The sequence below is a fragment of the Chionomys nivalis genome, chromosome 13, assembly GCF_950005125.1.
Source record: "Chionomys nivalis chromosome 13, mChiNiv1.1, whole genome shotgun sequence".
NCBI lineage: Eukaryota > Metazoa > Chordata > Mammalia > Rodentia > Cricetidae > Chionomys > Chionomys nivalis.
The window spans coordinates 41,620,837-41,636,826 of NC_080098.1; the positions used below are offsets into that span (position 1 = coordinate 41,620,837).

At 43.5% G+C, this 15,990-nt stretch overlaps 1 long non-coding RNA gene and 1 other non-coding gene across 3 annotated transcripts; both read right to left on the reverse strand.

The window, feature by feature from the left end:
• Window positions 1–7,006: 7,006 nt before the first annotated feature.
• Window positions 7,007–7,111, reverse strand: LOC130886303 (U6 spliceosomal RNA). The gene has a single exon (XR_009058276.1). It is a non-coding gene; the product is annotated as a U6 spliceosomal RNA (small nuclear RNA).
• A 3,829-nt stretch (window positions 7,112–10,940) lies between these two features.
• Window positions 10,941–15,334, reverse strand: LOC130885891 (uncharacterized). Of its 2 annotated transcripts, none has more exons than XR_009058201.1 (2): window positions 15,054–15,334; window positions 10,941–12,522 (listed from the first exon to the last, which is right to left on the reverse strand). It is a non-coding gene; the product is annotated as an uncharacterized LOC130885891 (long non-coding RNA). The 2 variants fall into 2 exon arrangements; XR_009058202.1 differs by having other exon boundaries at window positions 14,778–15,334.
• Window positions 15,335–15,990: the final 656 nt, after the last annotated feature.

Here is a 15,990-nt window from a genome sequence, read left to right on the forward strand (position 1 = left end):
AATAAAAATGGCAGAAGCTAGTAGAAATGACAGTTGAAAGACTTGGAGAAATTATTTGTGACACACAGTATCAGGAAAAGAGCATTACACTGAATAGAAAATGAATATATCCAAATAAATAAAAAGATCATAGCCAAATGGGAAAAATGGATAAGAATCCTTTCAGGCTAGTCACAGAGGGAGGGGGAAATGTGATGGGGCCTGGAAAAATTAATTATTAATAAAATATTGTCCTGTTATTCCAGGTCCTTCTGACTATGATGTGATGCATAGGAGAGGAACTGTCTTAGCCACTTTTCTATTGCTGTACAGAAACACCATGCCATAGCAACACTTACAAAAGAAAGAATTTAATTAGGGCTTGCCTACAATTTCAGAGGTTTAGTCCATTATCATCATTTGCGGGAAGACTTCTACATCCAGATCAACAGGCAGCAGGAAGACAGACACTAGGACTGACTTGGGCCTTTGAAACCTTAAAGCCCACCTCCAGTGACGCACTTCCTCCAACAAAGTCACACCTACTCCAGCAAGCCCGCACCTCCTAACCCCTGTCAAGCAGTGCCCCTCCCTGATGAAAGCATTCAAAACTATGAGTCTATGGGGGCCTTTCTTACTCAAATCACAACAGGAATGCTGGGAGACAGAAATAAAAATTTTGTTCATCTTTTACAAATATGAATTTCTTATTCTCCTTTCCAAAAGAGATAGAAGAATGCATTTCAAAATTTCACAACTGGTGATCATATGCCTGAGGTCCCACTAGTCTGTTTTTAGATAACACCCCATCTGGCATTACAGCTTTGACTGGGGCAACTACTTTGTTTAGTTTGCAGTTAACTATCATTCCCTAGGATCTGTCTGGTTTTGTGAGGATAGGCAACCGAGAAAAAGGAGGGAATGATGAGGACAGCTTTGCATCTCCAATTAACATTTTCCATTGGTGAATATTCATTGTACAGGATATTGGCTTGTTTAAGGACATTTCTCATACAACTATATAATATACTTTGAGTATATACCTCCATAAGTCCCATTTCCCCCCTGTGTTTAGATATTTCCTGTATCTGTGTTTAGTATTGTTCTTCTAGACCAGTGTTTTTTAGCCTTCCTAATGCTGTGGTGATCCATAAATATTGTTCCTCATGTTGAGGTGATCCCACAATCATAAAGTTATTTTCATTTGCTACTTCCTAACTATAATTTTGCTACCGTTATGAATCATAATGGAAATATCTGTGTTTTCGGATGGTCTTAGGCAACCCTGGGAAAGGGTCATTCAACTCCTAAAGGGGTTGTAACCCACATGTTGAGAACCACTGCTCCAGAAGTTTGTTTCTACTTTTGTGTCATAAACATGTACATGATTTTAAGTGTCTATATGAAGTCTAGGAACTCCAAATGAAAGCATGCAATATTTATCTTTCTGAAACTGAATTTGCTTAGTTGATTATCACCAATTATATCCATTTTCCTGTAAATGATAACCTTTATTCTTTACGGCTGAGAAATTATGAAATATATACAGTATATATAGGTATATATAGTATGTATATCTCATATATATACATATACACACACACACACACACACATAGTTTTTAAACATAGTTCTCTGTTGAATAGATGCCCAGGTTGGTTCCAGTACTTAGCTATTGTGAATAGTGATGTAATAAACATCGATATGCAATTATCTGTTATACTGACCTGTCATTGGATAATACTCAGCAGTAGTATAACTAGGTCACATGGCACATCTGTGTATAACTTTCTGAAGAGCCTCCATGCTGATTTCTACAGTGGTGGGCTAGTTCTCATTTCCCCCAGCAGTGATTAAGGGCTCTGTGTTTTCAGCATTCCCATCAGCATTTTTTTCTTAATGTCATTCTGACTGAAGGAAAATGGAATCTCAATCTAGTTTTAATGTGAATTTTTCCGATGTCTAACAAGGTTGAGTTTTCATTTGTTTATTGGACATTTGTACTTAAAGTTTTGAGAACCGTCTGTTGATTTAACTAGCCTATTTATTGATTGTGGGTATTAATCTTGTCGGTGATGTAGTGAATGATTTTCTCCCATCTTGTAGTCTTTTTACTCACTTCATTTGCTGTAAAGACACATTTTAATTTCTTTAGAAACCATTTGTGAATTGTTGGCATTTATTTCTTCGTAATTCCTTGCCTATGAAGGATTTCTCCTACTTTTCCCTCTAAGAGTATCAGAGTTTCAGGTCTTTCAATAGGGCTTTGATTCAGTTAGGGTTGGTTTTTGTACAGGATCAGAAATAAGAATCTGTGCCGGGCGGTGGTGGCGCACGCCTTTAATCCCAGCACTTGGGAGGCAGAGGCAGGTGAATCTCTGTGAGTTCGAGACCAGCCTGGTCTGGTCTACAAGAGCTATTTCCAGGACAGGCTCCAAAGCCACAGAGAAACCCTGTCTCGAAAAACCATAAAAAAAAAAAAAGAAATAAGAATCTGTGTTTGTTCTCTTACATAAGGATATTAAGTACTGAGATTACATACACATTGGGCTGGAGAAAAATATTGGAAACACTTCTATTGGGAGAAATGATTAGCATCTAATTGGTAAAACCCAGTGTAAATGAGACTTTCTTATTTCACTATTTTTTTTTTAATGTGTATGAGTATTTTGCCCGAATGTATATCTGCCATCATGTGATTGCCTAGCACTGGAGGAAGCCAGAAAAGAGTCTGGAGCTACTACAGCTGGAGTTACAGGTGGCCGGGAGCTGCCATGTAGGTGCTGAGAATCAAACCTGGGGCTCTGGCAAGAGCAATAAATGCTAACTATTGATCCATCTCTCCAATATCTATTTATGGAAATTAAAAAAATAAAATTAATATGAAGAGGCTTAAAATGTAGTTTCAGCAAGAAGAGTCCATCCTCAACATGCGCAGAGCCCTAGCTTCAGTGCCCAGTACCACATAAGCAGAGCATGGTGACACATGCCAGTAATTCCATCACTTGGGAGATAGTGGCAGGAATTCAAGGTCATCATTGGCTACATATTGAGTTTGAGGCCAGTCTAGGATATCAAAAAGAAATGCATATATAAAGAAGAGGTCCACGGGCATAAAGTCAAAGAAATAATAAAATATTGTAGATGTGTGTCATGCATTTACATAATAAAACTATTGCTTTCCTGATTTTGCTTGAGATATCTGCAAGACTTTAAAACTGTAACATTTGGCATGATTTTTTCCATTCTAAATCTCTATTTGGTACCTATATTTATAATTTTGATTTATTTTCCTTAGATATGTTCTTGCAAATAGTATGTTGTTTATTTTGTATTATAACATTCATGAGAATGAGGAACTTGTGTTCATGATTATTATGTAGCATAATATTGTATTAAACAGACTTTGAACAATTATTTAAATTTAACAAGTCAATTGATGGCATAAACTTCCCACATTTGGGAGGCAGAGGCAGGAGGATCAGGAGCTCAAGGCTATCCTAGGCTGAACTGTGAGTTTGAGGTCAGACTCAACTATAGGAGACTCTGTTTCAAAAACAAAAAATGCATCACTTTAAGCTTCTGGCATATCTGTTCTCTGTTTCTGTGGTTACCACCTTTACTCCCACTCACAGTATTCCAGTCAGGGTTTTACTGCAGTCTCTTTACGGGCCTCTTTGTTCACATCCTGAACTCCATCAGTAGAGTCTGTCTCCCACAGAGCTGCTGCAAGAACACTTCTAGCTGCAAAAGTAATCATATTGCCCAGGTTCCTCTGTTCAGGATACAGTTGGTGCTCTTTGCCACAAATTCTACTTCCTAGTCAAGCAGAACTGCTTAATTCTTTGGATACATCAGTTTGGATATATCAGGTATCTCAACTTTCTCAAATAGTATTTGTTTGTTTGAAAGTATTGTTAAAGCAATACCAAAAGCACTGTTAAAATTTAATAACAGAGCTTTATTATTACCACTTATTTTAATATTTTTTAAGTATGCAAAGATATTCAAAGTTGGGGCTATTTGACTCACTAATTAATAGCTGGCTTTTGTTTTGTTTTGTTTTGTTTTCCGTTTCCTTTGGTCCTAGCTGCCCTGAGCAAGGACTATTAGCCACGGCCAGCCGGGCTGATCTAATGTCAAATCCATCTGCTTTAAGTACTCCAAGGAAACCTTAAGGACTACATGTCGACTTTAGCTGCTTGCTGCTAAAACATAGTTCCAGTTCGGAAGGCACTATTCCAGCTGTAACTGTTAATGCTGGACATGTTTAAGCATCACTTGCTTTGGTGAACTCTGGAGCCATTTTCACCCAGGTCAGAGGGCGAATGCTGTCCTTGGTGATCCACCAAAAGGACCCTACTGTGACTGATGCAAACGGTTCCACATAAAAACACCATTGCATCATTCTGGCTATAAAGCAGACTGTTCGACTTAAGGTTTCTGTCAGCCAGGAAATATCTTCTCTCCTGCATCTTCCTGGGATTATCTGTTTGTAGGGCCCTGTTTTCCCTGTTGTTCACATGTCTGGAGGTTTAGACCCAGGATTGAGGGCTTTTCCGGTGCCATTGCAGGACCCGGGATAAGAACTGACAAAAGCTGGCCATAAGTACTTCTATTACTCTTCAACCTTGACTGGGGAGGAGTATCATCAAGTTTTAGACAGAACCTACTTAAATGATTAACATACCTATATGCAGAGTTGAGCAGGACCTGACGTAAAGACTACAAAAAGAAGGCAGGGATGACAGGCTTTTTACCGTGGGTTTAGTGACCTTGTGGGTCCAGGTGAGGGCTACTTCTCAGCAAGGCAGTGTCTACGTTACCTGCTCGGCAGGTACAGAATTTACTCCTCTAATCAACTTACAAATATTTAATTCATTTCCTACGCCAAGCCAGTCTTTCAGTTATTTACCTACACATTTGTCTTCTGGGGTTTAAGATTCCAGAAGAGAAATGAAGGGGGATTTAGGAGGGGAAAAAAAAAACAAACTAAAGAGGAACAAGTTTATGTTTTCGTTTGCCGCCTTTCTTCTCTCTTCACACTGTCAATTAGAGTCAAGATTGGGGAACAGATTCGTCACCGGAACTAAAGGGTAAGAAATACAGGTGGGGAACTAGCAGTCCCTTCCGGTCTCCTTTTTGGTGTTCGTGCTCGCAACAGCGCCCCCTATAAACTCAGCCTCCAGCCGTGGGGCTGCCGTTCGTGGCCCAAGCCTGACAACTACAGGTCACCGCGGCGTTAATAATCTTGTAATTCCCAGGGAAAAACTGCTTTTAGAAAGAGGGAAGGAAGGCTTAATTTGGCGCCTGGGCTCGGGGCCAATGACGCACTTCCCGTCTTTGTGGCGGTCAGCCGCTCCGGGGCTGGGAAGCTGAGTCCGGACGGCTTTGCCGACTCTCAGGCTTCCAGGAGATTTAAGGCCCTTATTTGGAAAGGAGCTAGGGAACAATTGCGCCTGCGCGATGTGACCCCGATTAGGAGCTCAGAGACTGGGTGAAATCCGGAGGAGTCTGGATCTTCCCGGCTCAAGCCCAGTCCTAAGGCACCTGAGACGAGTAGAGGAGTTGATGGATTGATTGTGCTGGGAGTGGAGCCCAGGGCATCCTCTTACTATAGGCGAACACTCTGCCGCCGAGCTCCAGCCCTTATTTGTATTTTACGATGTTGGTTATTGAAGCCAGGGACATGCTAAACGCCAGTCTAGCGGTGAGACCGTTCTGCCGGTCAGCTAGACCTTAGCCATACCGTCACTCTCACGTCATAAATGTTAACACGAGGTAGCATTTGTTTCATATACTTTTCTTTGTTGTAAAATAAACTACAAGAATCGCGACATGTCACCCCCCCAGTATATTTTTTTAAGATTTATTAATTTTTGTTTATGTGTTTGAGTGGTTCACCTGAACGTGTGCATGTGCAGTGTGTGTGCTGCCAGGTGCCCATGGAAGCCAGGAGGTGTGTGGTGCCCTGAGTACCGTACTAGAGTTAGAGTACAAGAGTTATGGACATTTCGTAAGCTGTCACATGGGTGCTGAGGACAGACTCCTCTGCAAGAACTACTGAGCCATCTCTCCAGGCTTTAGTACATTTCTAAGGACATTTTCCTACATCCTCGTATTATTAGCGGACACAGTTATGAGCAGGAGCGTTCCCTAATAGCAGACTACATTCAGATTCCCTTTACCCCCACAGTTGTCTCACAGATTTCTTTTGCTGTTGATTTCTGCCACCTAGAATGTAATTATAGGCCACTTGGTGTATGTAGTTTCAAATTTTCTTTTCGTTATAATCCCACCTCTCCTCTCCTTTCTTTCCATTCCACCATCTTGTTGAGATTCCACTAACTCTCCTACAAATCATCTGCTTACAAATTTGCTTGAGTCTTCATGGTACTTAACGGTATTCCTCTATTTCCCTGTAATTGTGACCGGGTATCCTTTGGGAAATTTTCTGTTATTACTAACTATACCAAAGCCAATGAAAAAAAAAGTTCATATACTTTCTCTCAATTTTTAGTTACGGAAGGAGGAAAATGTGAACACATCAAACTAGAATTACTTCACTGCCTAACACACATTAGGCACGTAGAAAATATTTACAAAAGAATTTCTTTGTGGATTGCTGTGAGATAATGCTTTTGTACACTGTAAAGATTTGTCAATCATATTAGTTTAATAAAACGCTGATTGGGGAGACCAGACTAGGAGAATTCTGAGAAGTGGAAAGGCAGGAAGTGAGTCTCCAGCAAGATGCAGAGGAAGCAAGATGAGAATGCCTTACTGAGAAAAGGTACCAAGCCATGTGGCTAAACAGACAAGAATTATGGCTTAATTTAAGTTGTAAGAGCTAGTTAATAATAAGCATGAGCTAATAAGCTAAACAGTTTATAATTAATATAAGCCTCTGTGTATTTCTTTGGGATTGAACAGCTGGATGGCTGGGTGGGACAGAAACTTCCATCTATAGTAGATTGCAGGTAATCCATAGACTCTGAACATCTAGGGTGGTTCCATTTCCTTGCTAAACGGTATGGACCGCTTCACAAATTTGAGTGTCATCCTTGCTTAAGGGCCGTGCTAATCTTCTGTGTATTGCTCTGATTTTCATATATGTGCTGTCAATGGGAACATAAGCCACTGTGTTTCTGTAACAACAGAAAGCTTTTTATGTACAGTAAAAACACTTCAGTGCGTAACATACAGCGTTTTCAAATCTGAGCTGAGGTCGTTTTAGACAATGCTTATTGGAACGGCAGGGTGTGATGGAATGATATGCTTGTTGTGCATTCAAAACCGAGGCTATAGTGGAGTTGCTGTGTGGTATAATATAGGCAGGAGTTACTAGGAACGTCTCCTAGTCACACATTTTTATTTAATTTTTGGTCATTTCACATTCAGAAACTTGTACTGTTGCATTTTTTATAATCTCCACTCAATTATATGACCCCCACATGGATTTGCAAGCTATAGTTTAGGAAACTAGATGCTGGGCTGGGAAGAGCTCAGTTGGTAAAGGGCTTGTCCTGAAACCATGAGGACTTTGATCCCTAGAACCTATTAACATACATATTAATCTGGGTATGGTAGTATTCTTGTAATCCCAGTGGCAGAAGGCGGTGAGGTCCAGACCAGTGAGAGAGCCTGTTTGAAGAAAACTAAGAGGAAGGTGTGGGCAGTGCATGAGAAAGGACACTGACGGTTTTCCTCTGGCTTCCACGTATATTAACAGGCACACATGAACACACTACAGCACACAGATACACAGGCACAGACACACAAACACACAAGGTTAGTGCTAAGTCACATCCATGATGATTCCAACCTTTGTCAGAGGAACCAAAGTTGCCCGCTCTCTCCTTGCCTCACAACAGTTCCTTTGGTGCTTTGGTTCAGGTGATTTGGGAAATGCTTTTGGAACTCACCTCGTTTGTCGGCCCAGAGACCATGTAGTTCACTGGCCCGCTCTACATCTCCTTGGCTCCTCTGGGTAAGAATCTCTTTTTTCCTTTGAGTCTGTATTTCTCACCCCTTTCTTTGCCCCTGGGAGTCTTCTCCATCACACCATCAGGATGTTCATGGTCTTCATTCATCCTTTGCCTCTGCCAAAACTCTTTGTTTGGCAGCAGACTACTGTTCATATCAGCTTGTAACCCAGATATCATACTATAAAATTCTTTGGGTATTTTATTTATTTTCCATTTTTTTTTTAATCTGCATGTATGTGTTCAGTGCCCAAAGAGGTCAGAAGGTGGTGTTGGATCTTCTAGAACTAAAGTTGCAGATGGCTGTGAACTGCCATGTTGGTTCCGGGAACCAAATCTGGGTCCTCTACAAGAACAAATGCTCTTAAACACCGAGCCATATCTCCACCCCCCGTTTTATTTTTAAGCTCTATTCAGCAAACCCCTTTTTCTATGACTACTAAGTCCCAAAGCTCTTCTCATCTTCATTCTAGCTCTCTGCATTGTTTGTCCTTGCTATCTAAACATCTACCAGGCTTCAACACCTAGCCAAGCCCACCCTCCTGGATTTTCCTGGCTCCTACACAGGGCCTCTCTGCAGTCCTTTACTGGTACTCGAGCTTACAGTAACTTCATTTGAGTCATCTTTCCCTCTCTCGGAATGGGGAAGAGTTGACAAATTTCTTCTGAATTTCTGATGAAGAATCCAGTTTTCCCCACACTTGTACTGGGGACTGAACCTTGATTTCATACAGACACTGTAGCATGGAGCTATATCCTCCAGCTTCCCAAGGTTGAAAATGTAGAGACCACGGGCAACAAAATGAGCTGGCTGTCAAGCAAGAAACATCTGAAGATACAAACTCCCCTTTAGCAACTCCATGCAGACTTCACACACCTATCAGAGCTCCAGATGGGACAGAACTGGCCAGTGGACAAACAGACAATGGAAAAAGTCCACCTGTTGTAAGTGTGGGAAGACTTTATATACAGTCAGAAGATCTCGCAGCCCACCTAATGGCATACACCAGGAGAAAGTTAACTGTGCTGTACTGGCACAGCCACTGACTAGACAGAACACGTGGGTGGTGGTGGCAGCCTGGCCTGATGACAGGCCTGACACACCTGACCAGTTCTGATAGACAAGGCAAAAAGCATAGTGGCATTGCAGCAATGGTGTAGTTTCATTGTTCTGACTTTGTGCTATACTAGTGTGGCAGTCTGAAAGTTATTGGCCCTCATAAGCCACAGGGAGTGGCATTATCTGGAGGTGTGGCTTTGTTGGAGGAAGTATGTCACTGTGAAGGGAAAGAGAAGGAAGAAGCTGCTGGTGCAGGCTGCATTCAGATAACAGAGCTTGCTAAGGTGAATCTTCACACAAGACCTGTGCTTTTGCTATAAACCAGACATGTGGTAGACAAGGGCCAAAGGTCAGGAGCCTTATATTTTAGAAGTAGCTCTGAATCTCTTGGTCTTGGGCAAATCATTTAAACTAAATTTTGGTTTTCCTATTAATTGAAGGTATTAAATAAAAAAGATGTTATAATTCGGAACTGGTGAGATGGTTCAGTGGTTCAAGTGACCGAGTGGTTAAAGTGGCTAAAGTCACCAAGCCTTGGGACCTGAGTTTGATCCTCAGGATCCACATGGTAGAAGGATGGAATTGATCCCCACAACTTGTCCTTTGACCTATGCACACTTGCTATATAGCATGTGCACAAACACCTCCCCCCACCGTACAGGCAAGATAAACAATATGGTAAAATTATAACAGTTTGCAATTTTGTATCATTTTAAAAACTTGCTTTGATATGGGAATGAACAAAAGTCACAGCTTTAAATACAAGATATAAACTTGTATTTATAAAAAGTGTCAAATAATGGAAATTTAATGAATACTGTGGTAACTAACATGAATCATAAATTGTATGCCTGAGTATCTTATATGATGATTAATATATCAAGGCAATGTCTCACTGTGTTCCCCGGGCTGGTCTTGAAGTCCTGGGCTCTGGTTAGTCTTCGTGGTATATGTCCATAAACCCAGCTTGGGAGGTGGGCACAGAGGAGGAAGAGTTAAAGGTCATTCTTGACTGTACAGTGAGTTTGAGGCTGGCCTGGGCTACGTAAGACCCTGCCTCCCCACAACACAAAAAGGGAGGTGATAATAGCTCGGTTGGTAGAGTGTTCATTTAGCACATATAAAACCCTGGGTTCGAGTCCCAATAAAGCATAAAAAAGACAAAAGGGAGGGGTCAGAGAGATGTCCCAGTGGGTAAAGGCGCTTGCTGCTAAGCCAGTGGACCTGGATTTGATTCCCAGAACTCACAGAGTGGAAGGAGAAAACTGAATCCCGCAAGTCGTCTTTTGATCTTCAGACTTGTGCCATGGCTCCTGTGAGCACACAAATACACACATATATGGGGGTGCAGGACTTTAACCCCAGCCCTTGGGAGGTGGAGGCTGGTGGTCTAGTTCAAGTCCATCCTGGTCTTCATGTGAGTTCCAAGTCAGCCATGACTATATACTGAGACCCAGACTTAAATCAAAACAAAACAAACAGACAAAGAAAACCCAAAACATCCCCAACCAAAACAATAACAGCACACACACACACACACACACACACACACACAAGAAATCTGGGCTCAAGCAATCTTGCCTCAGTCTCCTGAGTAGCTGAAACTACGGGCATGTGTCAGAGTTGTCACTGTATCACTGTGACTAATTTCATACTCAAAATTTAATAAGTAGGTCTCAAATATTTTCTGTTTTTAAACCGTTTATTTGTGTGTGTGTGTGTGCATGTGTGTGTGTGTTTATATACCTGCGTTCCAGCATGCACATTGAGGTCAGAAGATAACTTGCAAGAGTCTCTCCATCCACCATGTGGGTCCTGGGGATCTGACTTAGGTTGTCAGGCTGAGGGGCAAGCATATTTACCTGAGCCACATCTCCAGCCCCTAAATTATAACCACACACACACACCACACGTGATTGACTATGAGATGATACTTTAATTACTTTGTATACAAAAACAAGAAAGAAGACCTTGAGGCTAGAGACAGTCAGCTCTCTTCTGAGAAAACAATGTATCTATTGGTGGCCTCCTCTGGTGTCTGCACCAAACCCACCATCTAGCACTCACCACTTACTTCTTGGGGCACCTGTAGAGGGTCACATGCCATGGGCGTGGCCCCAGGCTGGAGGAACTGAAGACTCTGATACTCCAAAGAGGCGCCTTGATACTCTGTCGCCACTAGGCTAGAAAGCGCCTGGAGACAAAAGATTCACCTTGAATAAGTATCCTGGGGGGAAGCAGAGACTCTTGCAGGGGAACACAGAACGAGCTCCATTTACCCCTCTAAAGAAGGTTCAAGAAGACTGACACACATTCATTCAGCAAATTAGCACTGCAGACTCACTCAGACAGGCTCTCCTCCGTGTCTGGGGACTCAACAATCAAGGCTGGCAAGACAGACAAAGGACCTGTGCCCCAGAAACACACAATGGATTACAGGCAAACATGTCATCAGGACTAGGGTCTGTACGCTCTCAAGATGTCTTCCACCAATTTACACAATACCTACAAAGGGGAAAAATGATAATTCTCTAGAGAAGAAATCTGGACAAGCACTCCTATGACCCCGTGACTAAGGCAAAACCACCCTATGTACCTATGAGAAGATGGGCAAGCGAATGCACTGCCCCTGGGGTAAATAGGCAGCCAAAGGGAACAATCTGATGACCATATTCAGACTGTAAAAGCATTTCCTTATCTTCATAAATACATGCTGAAGTAGTTGGTGGTAAAAAGACATATTTATAATTAATTATCAGCTGGTTAAGGGGAAAAGAGTCTGGATAAATGTGCATGCCTATACGAAAGATAATGAATTTGGCTTGCACAGGAATATGGATGGGGTGGGTGGGCTATATCACAGAACTAGTGCTACCAACAGCTAAATCTGTCCGAAAAGGATCTGAGCGCTCTACACGGTTTTTTCGGTCCTTCTCTTAATTGGATTATTTCAGAATAAAAGGTGACACGCTAGCAAACAGACACTCCTCACCCTGTCTCTCCCACACTAGAACATTCCTCATCTTCCCACCTGCTGCCTGTGTCTCCGAGTTCCGGGGCTAGATTCTCCAGCGATGTTGGCGCCTCGTCACCACTCTGTAGATGATACATTTGTACCCAGCCTCGGAGCTCTTTGGGCAGGATGGTCAGGAACTGCTCCAGCACCAGCAGCTCCAGGATCTGCTCCTTGCTGTGGGTGTCTGGCCTCAGCCACTGATGGCAAAGTTCCCGAAGTTGGGCCACAGCTTCCGGGGGCCCAGGAGCCTCCTGGTAGCAGAACTGTCAAAATCTCAGGCAGTAAACCCCTGAGTGTGGCTCCTGCCCTCCTGTGAGTTGCCTGGCTGCTCCCAGCTGGTCTTTTCCTCCTTCGCTGTCACAAGGTTGTTTTCATCTCAGGGGTGGAACCCGGCAAAGCTTCATACATGTTGAACTCAGAAGCTGCAGTAAGGTTCATTTGGCTGAAGTCTATGCTTCAGGAAAGTATGGCTAAAGAAACATCTACAGTGAAAGAATTGAACAGAAAATTAAAGCCAAAAGAGTGTCAAAACCCCATGAAACATACTTTTATTTTTGTCTCAACTATGCTATGCACATAGGGTTCCATGCATCAAAATCATATCCTGAACATTAAGGGAGCGGAGCCTAGAGGGAAGGGATACACCATGAGGAGAGAAAGACTAACTATAAGGATGACTGCCCAGGCATGGTGGTGCGGGCCTGAAATCCCAGCGTGCAGGCGCAGGAGCTAGTGTGCACTACTTAGCAAGTTCAAGGTTAACCTGGGCTAAATATAGAGACTCTGGCTCAGTGAAACCGAAAACAACAACAGAACCTCCTAAACTAATACACAGTAAGAATACTTGAATGTATTATACTTAAGCTAGAGAGGATGGATAATTTGACACTTGGAGAAGCTATCTTGGCAGAAACACAGTATAGTTCAAAGGTCATTTATCGACATGCATTGAATATTTCACTTTATGCACAGGTATGGTAGTATTCTTACAAAGCGCTCAATCACCAAATGCCTTCTGTAGCGAGATCTGGTCATATATGCCTCCCATAATTCTTGTCTCAGACCTGTGTGTGTGTGCCTATGACCTGCTTTGATAAACAGTATGACAGACATGGCACAGTAAAAGGAAGTGTCCTGTAGCTCTTAAGATACCTCCATAAGACAACCATACTGTTGTCCAAGCTAAAGCCTAGGCAGGCCTAGGGCCTAGATAATTTATTAGCTAATACAGTTACATGAGTAACTCCAAGCAGTAGAGCTGGGAAGTCAACCCATAGAACCCCAAGAAACTGTTTACATTACTAGGGTTTTATTATTTTTTAAAAATAGAACCACAGCAGACCTGAAACAGCAAACACACAGCAATTTCTTTATTTTCCCTCATCTCATTTTCTCCTTCTGTGATCTCAATTCAGCATATCTGTTTCAAGGACATGGAGATCCCTTACTGGCTCCAACTTGCCTTTGACTCCAGACCCCCACCTTCCAGCGCTAGCAGGATGCCTCCAGCCTCATTCCTGTCTTGTACCATCATTTAATCCCACATCGAAAGGAAACATGAGCCCGCTCACAGGCGCGTTCATTATCTAGCCCTCCGTTTCTCTTGAGGTCAGCACTTCCCATGCATTTAGGCTTAACATCAGGTCCCAGATAACCATTGAGTTCAGCTACTATTTCTTCAAAACACCTCTTGCAGCTATTCCTTGTTTCCTGTTCCTTTAGTTACCATTTCCATCCACTATTACAATAATTTTTTTTCTTACTTCTGACCTTCCATCACTAATATTTCCTAAAGCACAATTTTGATCATAATTCAACATGCCTCCTGTGTTAATGTGGAATACTGTTTGCTTGCACGTAACTCCTAAAATTTTTCGGGTGGGATAAGCTGTAAGTTAAATCGATGGCCACTAAGCAATTATTTAATTAATCAGGTCTATATAATAAAGTCTCCATCAAAACCCCAAATGGCAGGTTTTGTGGAGCTTCCAAGCAGTTGGAGGTTGATGTCTTCACAGAGGGCTTGGGAGCACCACACCCCTTAATCATATCCTGGGAAACACAAGCACACTTTCTGCTTCATCTGTATTCTTTGCAATGTACTTTAAGCACACCAGTAAGAATGTCTCCTGGGTTCTGTGCCTCTGGAAGGGGTAGTAAACACCCTGGTTTCCAGCCAGTGGGTCAGAAGCGCGGGCAAAATAAGCTGGAGCTTTTAAACTGGATGTTGAAAATCACCACCACCAGTACCGCCACCACCAGCACCGCCACCACCAGCAGCACCACCAGCAGCACCGCCACCAGCACCGCCACCACCAGTACCGCCACCACCAGCACCGCCACCAGCAGCACCACCAGCAGCACCGCCACCAGCACCGCCACCAGCACCGCCACCACCAGTACCGCCACCACCAGCACCGCCACCACCAGTACCGCCACCACCAGCACCGCTACCACCAGTACCGCCACCACCAGCACCGCCACCACCAGCAGCACCACCACCAGTACCGCCACCACCAGCACCACCACCACCAGCACCTTCACCAGCACCACCACCACCGCCAAGGTTCAAACACTTCTTGAACTAACTTCAGACTCCCAGAATCGGATCTTACCTGCGTTTTACTTCCAGTTTACCACCCATCATATTAAACGCCTAATTATTTTCCAGGTGTAAAGTTAATCTTGGAATACAAGAAGTTAGTTCCTACCTACAAGAAAATCACAGTTTTCTCACCTCCGCAGTCACTGCAGGCTGACATTTTCCTGCCCACTTTGTACTGGGCTTTCTCTTCAATTTCCCAATGGCATGTGGCCTACTCTGTACTCTGTATGTGCATAGTCTTTGGTGGCCACCCTCAAACCTAATGTACGAATGGAGAAGACAGCCACACAGGTGGCAGCACTCCGGGACGTGTGTGCACTTCGGTCTCCAGCTGTTATTACAGATCACTGCACAGTCATCTTTGCCCCAAGCAGACCTCTGCGTAGACTCTTCAAACGCAGCACGTACCTGGTACCCAACACAGACTGATGGACTTCTTGACGTATGTAACAGATGTACCTGAGGAGCATTAGCCAGGGCTCTAGCGCGCCCAATCTATGCTAAGACTCTGAGCCAGCGCTTGCGCACTGCAGTTAAGTGTGTATTTGCTGCTTAAAGCTTTAGGGGACGTGTGCAAGGAGGATGTGCCGAGCTCATGAAAGGATGCTACCGGAGTCAGGAGGCCAGAGCTCCACAGTCTGGCTGTGCCTGCTGTTAGTCCGAGCCCTCAATGGTGCAGTTCGGCGGGGTCCAACGGGATGAGAGACAGGGGCACTTCCTGCAGACAGAGCGGGGCACCAAGGAACACTTCCTGTAGACGGAGCTGGAGCTCAGAGGCAACTTCCGGCTGCCACTGTGCACTTCAGGAGCGAGGCCCCAGTCTCTGGTGCTCCGGTGGAGCCAGGTCGAGGTTTTCCTGCTCGGCACCAGCCTCTCCTGGTGGTTCCGAATCGCTCAATCAGGCGTACATTTATATCAATCATTTCAGCCAAAAAACCCGTCGGATGTACCTGAGGGCGAGCTCTTGCTTGGCATACTTACTGGGTTCAGTCCCCAGCACCTCGAGGGAAAAATAGTTTCTTTCCTAGACAACTAGCATCTGAAAAGACAAAGCCGAGTTACCTTTACCCGGCCTTGTGCGGAGAGCCAGAGGAGTAAAAAGGCACAAAGCCGCAAGGTGAGGAAGTACACAGATTTTATATGTGTGACAAAAATCCAGGTAGTGTGAATTCAAGAATCACCATATTTACATTTATTTCCGTTGTCTGTTCGAATGGGGGTCAGAGGACAACCTGGAGTTGGTTCTCGTTTTGCTATAAAGGCCCTAGGGATTGAACTTAGGTTGTCAGACTTGGCGGCAAGCGCTGTTACTCAGGGTCCCATTTCCACAGCCTCCCCGAGTTTT